The sequence below is a fragment of the Elephas maximus genome, chromosome X (assembly GCF_024166365.1).
Source record: "Elephas maximus indicus isolate mEleMax1 chromosome X, mEleMax1 primary haplotype, whole genome shotgun sequence".
NCBI classification, from domain to species: Eukaryota; Metazoa; Chordata; class Mammalia; order Proboscidea; family Elephantidae; genus Elephas; species Elephas maximus.
In genome coordinates, this window is record NC_064846.1 from 96013550 (window position 1) to 96024102 (window position 10553).

The 10553-nt window shown below is 37.7% G+C and overlaps 1 non-coding gene across 1 annotated transcript; it reads left to right on the forward strand.

The window, feature by feature from the left end:
* Positions 1-5364: 5364 nt before the first annotated feature.
* LOC126069794 (U6 spliceosomal RNA) lies at positions 5365-5471 on the forward strand. Its single transcript, XR_007516062.1, has one exon. It is a non-coding gene; the product is annotated as a U6 spliceosomal RNA (small nuclear RNA).
* The last annotated feature ends 5082 nt before the right edge of the window (positions 5472-10553 follow it).

The window sequence follows — 10553 nt, forward strand, 5'->3', positions numbered from 1 at the left end:
TATTTATCTATAATTACGCTGAATGTAAATGGACTAAATGCACCAATAGAGAGACAGAGAGTCACGGACTGGATAAAGAAACATGATCCCTCTGTATGCTGCCTAAAAGAGACACACCTTAGACTTAGAGACACAAACAAACTAAAACTCAAAAGATGGAAGAAAATATATCAAGCAAATAATAAGCAAAAAAGAAGAGGAGTAGCAATATTAATTTCTGACAAAATAGACTTTAGACTTAAATCCGCCACAAAGGATAAAGAAGGACACTATATAATGATAAAAGGGACAATTGATCAGGAAGACATAACCATACTAAATATTTACGCACCCAATGACAGGGCTGCAAGATACATAAATCAAATTTTAACAGAATTGAAAAGTGAGATAGACACCTCCACAATTATAGTAGGAGACTTCAACACACCAGTTTCGGAGAAGGACAGGACATCCAGTAAGAAGCTCAGTAGAGACATGGAAGACCTACTTACAACAATCAACCAACTTGACCTCATTGACTTATACAGAACTCTCCACCCAACTGCTGCAAATTATACTTTTTTTTCTAGTGCACATGGAACATTCTCTAGAATAGACCACATATTAGGTCATAAAACAAATCTTTGCAGAATCCAAAACATCGAAATATTACAAAGCATCTTCTCAGACCACAAGGCAATGAAGCTAGAAATCAATAACAGAAAAACTAGGGAAAAGAAATCAAATACTTGGAAACTGAACAATACCCTCTTGAAAAAAGACTGGGTTATAGAAGACATCAAGGAGGGAATAAGGAAATTCTTAGAAAGCAACGAGAATGAAAATACTTCCTATCAAAACCTCTGGGACACAGCGAAAGCAGTGCTAGAGGCCAATTTATATCGATAAATGTACACATACAAAAAGAAGAAAGAGCCAAAATCAGAGAACTGTCCCGACAACTTGAACAAATAGAAAGTGAGCAACAAAAGAACCCATCAGGCACCAGAAGAAACCAAATAATCAAAATTAGAGCTGAACTAAATGAATTAGAGAACAGAAAAACAATTGAAAGAATTAACAAAGCCAAAAGCTGTTTCTCTGAAAAAATTAACAAAATTGATAAACCATTGGCTAGACTGACTAAAGAAAAACAGGAAAGGAAACAAATAACCCGAATAAGAAACGAGAAGGACCACATCACAACAGAACCAAATGAAATTAAAAGAATCATTTCAGATTACTACGTAAAATTGTACTCTAACAAATTGGAAAACCTAGAAGAAATGGATAAATTCTTGGAAAAATACTACCTACCTAAACTAACACATTCAGAAGTAGAACAACTAAATAGACCCATAACAAAAAAAGAGATTGAAATGGTAATCAAAAAACTTCCAACAAAAAAAAGTCCTGGCCCAGACGGCTTCACTGCAGAGTTCTACCAAACCGCCAGAGAAGGCTTAACACCATTACGACTGAAGGTATTTCAAAGCATAGAAAAAGACGGAATACTACCCAACTCATTGTATGAAGCTACCATCTCCCTGATACCAAAACCAGGTAAAGACATTACAAAAAAAGAAAATTTTAGACCTATATCCCTCATGAACATAGATGCAAAAATCCTCAACAAAATTCCAGCCAAGAGAATCCAACAACACATCAAAAAAATACTTCACCATGATCAAGTTGGATTTATACCAGGTATGCAAGGCTGGTTTAATATCAGAAAAACCATTAATGTAATCCATCACATAAATAAAACAAAAGATAAAAACCACATGATCTTATCAATAGATGCAGAAAAGGCATTTGACAAAGTTCAACACCCATTTATGATAAAAACTCTTACCAAAATAGGAATTGAAGGAAAATTCCTGAACATAATAAAGGGCATCTATGCAAAGCCAACAGCCAATATCACTCTAAATGGAGAGAGCCTGAAAGCATTTCCCTTGAGAACGGGAACCAGACAAGGATGCCCTTTATCACCGCTCTTATTCAACATTGTGCTACAAGTCCTAGCCAGGGCAATTAGGCTAGACAAAGAAATAAAGGGTATCCAGATTGGCAAGGAGGAAGTAAAGCTATCACTATTTGCAGATGACATGATCGTATACATGGAAAACCCTAAGGAATCCTCCAGAAAACTACTGAAACTAATAGAAGAGTTTGGCAGAGTCTCAGGTTATAAAATAAACATACAAAAATCACTTGGATTCCTCTACATCAACAAAAAGAACACCGAAGAGCAAATAACCAAATCAATACCATTCACAGTAGCCCCCAAGAAGATAAAATACTTAGGAATAAACCTTACCAAGGATGTAAAAGACCTATACAAAGAAAACTATAAAACTCTGCTACAAGAAATTCAAAAGGACATACTTAAGTGGAAAAACATACCCTGCTCATGGATAGGAAGACTTAACAGAGTAAAAATGTCGATTCTACCAAAAGCCATCTATACATATAACGCACTTCCAATCCAAATACCAATGTCATATTTTAAGGGGATAGAGAAACAAATCACCAATTTCATATGGAAGGGAAAGAAGCCCCGGATAAGTAAAGCATTACTGAAAAAGAAGAAGAAAGTGGGAGGCCTCACTCTACCTGATTTCAGAACCTATTATACAGCTACAGTAGTCAAAACAGCCTGGTACTGGTACAACAACAGGCACATACACCAATGGAACAGAATTGAGAACCCAGATATAAATCCATCCACGTATGAGCAGCTGATATTTGACAAAGGACCAGTGTCAGTCAATTGGGGAAATGATAGTCTTTTTAACAAATGGTGCTGGCATAACTGGATATCCATTTGCAAAAAAATGAAACAGGACCCATGCCTCACACCATGCACAAAAGTAAATCCAAGTGGATCAAAGACCTAAACATAAAGACTAAAACGATAAAGATCATGAAAGAAAAAATAGGGAAAACCCTAGGAGCCCTAACACAGGGCATAAACAGAATACAAAACATTACCAAAAATGATGAAGAGAAACCAGATAACTGGGAGCTCCTAAAAATCAAACACCTATGCTTATCTAAAGACTTCACCAAAAGAGTCAAAAGACCACCTACAGACTGGGAAAGAATATTCAGCTATGACATTCTCAGACCAGCGCCTGATCTCTAAAATCTATATGATTCTGTCAAAACTCAACCACAAAAAGACAAACAACCCAATCAAGAAGTGGGCAAAGGATATGAACACACATTTTACTAAAGAAGATATTCAGGCAGCCAACAGATACATGAGAAAATGCTCTCGATCATTAGCCATTAGAGAAATGCAAATTAAAACTACGATGAGATTCCATCTCACACCAGCAAGGCTGGCATTAATCCAAAAAACACAAAATAATAAATGTTGGAGAGGCTGCGGAGAGATTGGAATTCTCATACACTGCTGGTTGGATTCTAAAATGGTACAACCACTTTGGAAATCCATCTGGCGTTATCTTAAACAGTTAGAAATAGAACTACCATACAACCCAGAAATCCCACTCCTCGGAATATACCCTAGAGATACAAGAGCCTTCCCACAAACAGATATATGCACACCCATGTTTATTGCAGCTCTGTTTACAATAGCAAAAACCTGGAAGCAACCAAGATGTCCATCAACGGATGAATGGGTAAATAAATTGTGGTATATTCACACAATGGAATACTACGCATCGATAAAGAACAGTGACGAATCTCTGAAACATTTCATAACATGGAGGAATCTGGAAGGCATTATGCTGAGCGAAATGAGTCAGAGGCAAAAGGACAAATATTGTATAAGACCACTATTATAAGATCTTGAGAAATAGAAAAGACGGAGAAGAACACATACTTTTGTGGTTACAAAGGGTGGAGGGAGGGAGGGAGGGAGGGAGAGGGCTTTTTATTGATCAATCAGTAGATAAGAACTGCTTTGGGTGAAGGGAAAGACAACACTCAATACAAGGAAGGTCAGCCTAATTGGACTGGACTAAAAGCAAAGAGGTTTCCGGGATAAAATGAAAGCTTCAAAGGTCAGCGGAGCAGGGGTGGGGTCTGGGGAACTTGGTTTGAGGGGACTTCTAAGTCAATGGGCAAAATAATTCTATTATGAAAACATCCTGCATCCCACTTTGAATTGTGGCGCCTGGGGTCCTAAATGCCAACAAGCGGCCATCTAAGATACATCAATTGGTCTCAACCCACCTGGAGCAAAGGCAAAGGAAGAACACCAAGGTCACACGACAACTAAGAACCCAAGAGATAGAAAGGGCCACATGAACCAGAGACCTACATTATCCTGAGACCAGAAGAACTAGTTGGTGCCCGGCCACAATCGATGTCTGCCCTGTCAGGGCGCACAACAGACAACTCCTGAGGGAGCAGGAGACCAATGGGATACAGGCCCCAAATTCTCATAAAAAGACCATACCTAATGGTATGACTGCGACTAGAGGAATCCCAGAGACAATGCTCCCCAGAACTTCTGATGGCACAGGACAGGAACCATCCCCGAAGACAACTCATCAGGCATGAAAAGGACTGGCCAGTGGGGGGGGAGAGAGATGCTGATAAAGAGTGAGCTAATTAAATCAGGTGGACACTGGGGAGTGTGTTGGCAACTCTTGACTGGGGGGGGGGATGGGAAGATAGAGAGAGAGGGAAGATGGCAAAATTGGCACGAAACGAGAGACTGTAAGGGCTGACTCAATAGGGGGAGAGCAAGTGGGAGAAGGGAGTAAGATGTATGTAAACCTACATGTGACAGTCTGATTGGAATGGTAAATGATCACTTGAAGCTTAATAAAAATTAATTAAAAAAAAAAAGGACAACTATGAAAAACCCACAGCTAACATGAATCTCAATGGAGAAAGTCTGAGAGTTTTTCCATTAATACCAGGAATAATACAGGCATGCCACTCTCATTACTACACTTCAACATCGTTCTGTAAGTTGTAGCCATAGCAATCAATCATCAATCAATCAATCAATGGTATCCAAATCTGGAAAGAGGAAGTAAAACTATCTTTTTTTTTTTGCAGATGACATGATTCTATACGTAAAAAATCTCAAAGAACCCACAAGAAAGCTATTGAAACTAATAAATGAATTCAGCAAAGTTTCAGGGTACAAGGTCAGCATAAAAAAAAAATCAATCAGATTTTTATGCATTGGCAATGTGCAAGAGGAAAGGGAAATAAAAGAAGCTTTACCATTTACAATAGCATGCAAAAGAATAAAGTACCTAGGAATGAATTTAACCAGGAAGATGAAAGGCTTGTATAGAGAAAATTATAAAATATTGCTCAGAGCAAACCTATATAAATGGACAGACTTTCTCTGTGGATTGGATGGGTTAATACATTTAAGATGTCAATACTATGCTCACTTCAGCAGCACATATACTAAAATTGGAATGACACAGAGAAGATTAGCATGGCCCCTGCATAAGGATGACATGCAAATTTGTGAAGCATTCCATATTTTTACATACCTAGTAGCAATTTTAGTAGCAACACTGGAAACCCTGGTGGCATAATGGTTAAGAGCTATGGCTGCTAACCAAAAGGTCAGCAGTTAGAATCCACCAGGCCCTCCCTGGAAACCCGAAGGGGCAGTTCTACTCTTTAGGGTTGCTGTGAGTTGGAATCAACTCTATGGCAACAGGTTAGTAGCAGCTTTAACCACCTGGTGACAAGATGTGAAGCTTCAGAGACACCATTAATCAAAGTAGTTCACATGCACAGCCTATTTGGGCATGTCAAAACAAAACAAAACAAGAAGCTAAGACACAGGAAGCAAACATACAATAAATATAACTTATTGATGCCTCAGAGACAACAGTTGATATCAAATCACATAAAGAGGTGCACCATGATGACTCCAGCAAGCAACCAAAACAAAGAAACAGGAAACCTCCCAGAGGAAGATAAAGTATTTGGAATTACCAGGGGTAGAATTCAAAAGATTCATACACAGAGCTCTTCAAGGGATCAGGAAGGAGATTAGGCAAAACTCAGAACAAGCCAAGGAACACACGAAGTGATATAGGAATTTAGGAGACACATACAAGAGCAAAATGACAAATTTAACAGTCTGCTAGAATCCGTAGGGAGTCAGCAAATAGAAATCCAAAAGATTAACAATAAAATTTCAGAACTAGATAACACAACAGAATGTCATAGGAGCAGAATTGAGGCAATGGAAATCAAAATTAATGAGATTGAAGACAAAGCACATGACACAAATTTATCTGAGGAAAAATCAGATAAAACAATTAAAAAGAAATTAAGAAACTCTAAGAATTGTGTGTGACTCTATCAAGAGGAATAACCTACAAGTCATTGGAGTACCACAAAAGGGGGGCATAACAGGAAATACAGAGAAAAGTTTTGAAGATTTGTTGGCAGAAAGCTTCCCTGATGTTATGAAAGATGAGAAGATATCTATCCAAGAAGCTCATGGAACCCCACACAGGGCAGATCCCAAAAGAAAGACAGCAAAACATATTATAGCCAAACTTGCCAAAACCACAAGATAAAGGGAGAATTTTAAGACAGACTAGGGATAAACGAAAAGTAACCTAAAGAGGAGAATCAATAGGACTAAGCTCTGACTACTCAGCAGAAACCATGCTGGCAAGAAGGCAGTGTGATGACATATATAAAACCTTGAAGGAAAAAAATTGCTAGCCAAGAATTATATATCCAGGGAAACTGTCTCTCAAATATTAAGAAGAAATTAGGTCTTTTCCAGAAAAACAGAAGTTAAGGGAATTTGTAAATACCAAACCAAAATTAAAAGAAATACTAAAGGGAGTCCTTTGGCTAGAGAATCAATAATATCAGATAACAACCCAAGACGGGACAGAACAACTAGATATCAACCCAGATAGGGAAGTTACAAAAACATGTAAAAGCTAAAACACTGAAAATAGGGAAACAGAGACGTCAATATGTAAAAGACAACATCATTTTTAAAAAAGGAACTAGATAGCGTAGTCATAGAACTTTCGTATGGAAAGGAAGTTAAGAAAAGAAAGCTTGGTTTAAACTCAGAAAAATAGAGATAAATTTTAAGGTAGTCACAAAGGAAACTAACAAACCTACACATTGAAATAAAAAAGAAGAAAAACATAAAGACACAGCAAATACAAAATCAACAACAATGAAAAAGCTGAAAAGAAAATACATAAATAAAAATTAGCCAGCACAGAAAATTAAGTGGAACAAAGAAACTGTCAACACAACAACAACAACAACAACAAAAACACATCAAAATGTCACAACTAAACTCATACCTGTCAAAAATTACACTGAATGTAAATGGACTAAATTCGCCAATAAAGAGAGCATGGCAGAATGGATAAAAAAACATAATCCGTCTATATGCTGTCTGTAAGAGACACACCTTAGACTCAAAGACACAAACTAAAACTAAAGGACAGAAAAAAAATTATAACAAGCAATCAACAATCAAAAAACAGCAGGAGTGGCAATATTAATCTCTGACTAAATAGACTTTAAAGCAAAATCCACCACAAAGGATAAGGAAGGACACTATATAATGATTAAATGGTCAATATACCAGGAGGACATAAATATTTATATACCCCAAAACAGGGCTCCAAAATACATAAAATAAACTCCAACAGTATTGAAAAGAGAAACAGACAGTTCCACAATAATAGTAGGAGACTTCAACACACCACTTTCGGTGAAGGACAGAACTTCTAGAAAGAAACTCAATAAAGACAAGCAAGATCTAAATTCCACAATCAACCAAGTAGTTCTGTATATAGACATATACAGAACACTCCACCCAACAGCATCCAAGTATATTTCTTTTCCAACTCACATGGAACATTCTCCAGAATAGACCACATATTAGACCGCAAAAAAGGACCTAACAGAATCCAAAATATCAAAATATTACAAATCATCTTTTCTGACCATAAAACCAGAAATCAATAACAGAAAAAGCAAGGAAAAAATCAAATACATGGAAAATAAACAACACCTTGCTCAAAAACTATTGCGTTATAGAAATCAAGGACAGAGTAAAGAAATTTATAGAATCAAATGAGAATGAAAACACATCCTACCAGAACCTTGGGGATACAGCAAAAGCAGTGCTCAGAGGTCAATTTATAGCAATAAATGCACACATCCAAAAGGAAAAAAAGGCCAAAATCAAAACTTTAAACCTACATCTTGAACAAATAGAAAGAGAGCAGCAAAAGAAGCCTTCCGGCACCAGAAGAAAGCAAATAAAAATTAGAGCAGAATTAAATAAAAATAGAGAATAGAAAAACAATTGAAACAGTCAACAAGACCAAAAGCTGGTTATTAGAAAAGATCAACAAAATTGACAAACCACTGGCCAAAGTGACAAAATGAAAACAGGAGAGGAAGCAAATAACCTAGATAAGAAGTGAGACAGGTGGTATTACAACAGACCCAACTAAAATTAAAAGAGCCATAACAGAATGCTATGAAAAATTGTACTCCAACAAATTTGAAAACCTACAATAAATGGACAAATTTCTAGAAACACACTATCTACCTAAACTAACACAAACCAAGGTAGAAAAACTAAAAGAACAGATTGAAGAAGTAAAACAAAAACAAAATTCCCAACAAAAAAGCCCTGACCCTGACGGCTTCACTGGAGAATTTTACCAAACTTTCTGAGAAGAGTTAACAGCAGTAGTACTAAAGGTATTTCCGAGCATAGAAAAGGATGGAATACTCTCAAACTCATTCTATGAAGCCAGCATAACCCTGATACCAAAACCAGGTAAAGACACCACAAAAAAAAAAGAAAATTACAGACCAATATCCCTCATAAGCATAGACACAAAAATTCTCAACAAAATTCTAGCCCATAAAATTCAACGTATCAAACAAATAATTCACTGCGACCAAGTGGGATTCATACTAGGTGTGCAGGTATATGGAAACACTGGTGCCGTAGTGGTTAAGTGCTGTGGCTGCTAACCAAAGGGTCAGCAGTTCGAATCCACGAGGCGCTCCTTGGAAACTCTCTGGAGCAGTTCTACCCTGTCCTATAGGGTCGCTGTGAGTTGGAATCGACTCGATGGCACTGGGTTTGGTTTTTTTTTTGTTTGTTTTTGTTTTGGTTTATGCAGGTATATGGCTGCAGGAGTATATCAACAGGGAACTGCCAGAAATTCAGGCTGGTTTCTGACGAGGATATGGAAGCAGAGATATCATTGCTGATGTCAGATGGATCCTGGTTGAAAGCAAAGAATACCAGAAGGGTGTTTACCTGTGTTTTACTGACTATGCAAAGGCATTCGACTGTGTGGGTCATAAAAAATTATGGATAACATTGACAAGAATGGGAATTCCAGAACACTTAACTGTGCTCATGAGGAAACTTTACATAGATCAAGAGGTAGTTGTTTGGACAGAACAAGGGGATACTGATTGGTTTAAAGTCAGGAAAGGTGTGCGTCAGGGTTGTATTCTTTCAGCATACCTATTCAATGTGTATGCTGAGCAAATAATATGAGAAGCTGGACTGTATGAAGAAGAACAGTGCATCAGGGTTGGAGGAAGACTCATTAACAACCTGGGTTATGCAGGTGACACAACCTTGCTTGCTGAAAGTGAAGAGGACTTGAAGCACTTAGTGATGAAGATCAAAGACCACAGCCTTCAGTGTGGATTGCACCTTAACATAAAGAAAACAAAAATCCTCACAACTGGACCAATAAGCAACATCATGATAAACTGAGAAAAGATTGAAGTTGTCAAGGATTTCATTTTACTTGGATCCACAATCAACAGCCATGGAAGCAGCAGTCAAGAAATCAAAAGATGCATTGCATTGGGTAAATCTGCTGCAAAGGACCTCTTTAAAGTGTTGAAAAGCAAAGATGTCACCTTGAAGACTAAGGTGCACCTAGCCCAAGCCGTGGTATTTTCAATTGCATCATATGCATGTGAAAACTGGACAATGAATAAAGAAGACCAAAGAAAAATTGACGCCTTTGAATTGTGGTGTTGGTGAAGAATATTGAACATACCATGGACTGCCAAAAGAATGCACAAATCTGTCTTAGAAGAAGTACAACCAGAATGTTCCTTGGAAGCAAGGATGGCGAGACTGCGTCTTACATACTTTGGACATGTTGTCAGGAGGGATCAGTTCCTGGAAAAGGACATCATGCTTGGCAAAGTACAGGGTCAGTGGAAAAGAGGAAGACCCTCAGTGAGGTGGATTGACACAGTGGCTGCAACAACGAGCTCAAGCATAACAATGATTGGTGCAGGTCTGGGCAGTGTTTGTTCTGTTGGACGTAGGGTCACTGTGAATCGGAACCAACTTGATGGCACCTAACAACAGGAATGGTTCAACATTAGGAAAAGAATCAATGTACTCCGTTACATGAATAAAACAAATGATAAGAACCACATGATCTTATAAATTGATGCAGAAAAGGCATTTGACAGAGTCCAACACCCATTCATGATAAAACTCTCAGCTAAATAGGAATGGAAGGGGTATTCCTTAACATAATAAAGGGTATTTATAGGGTTGC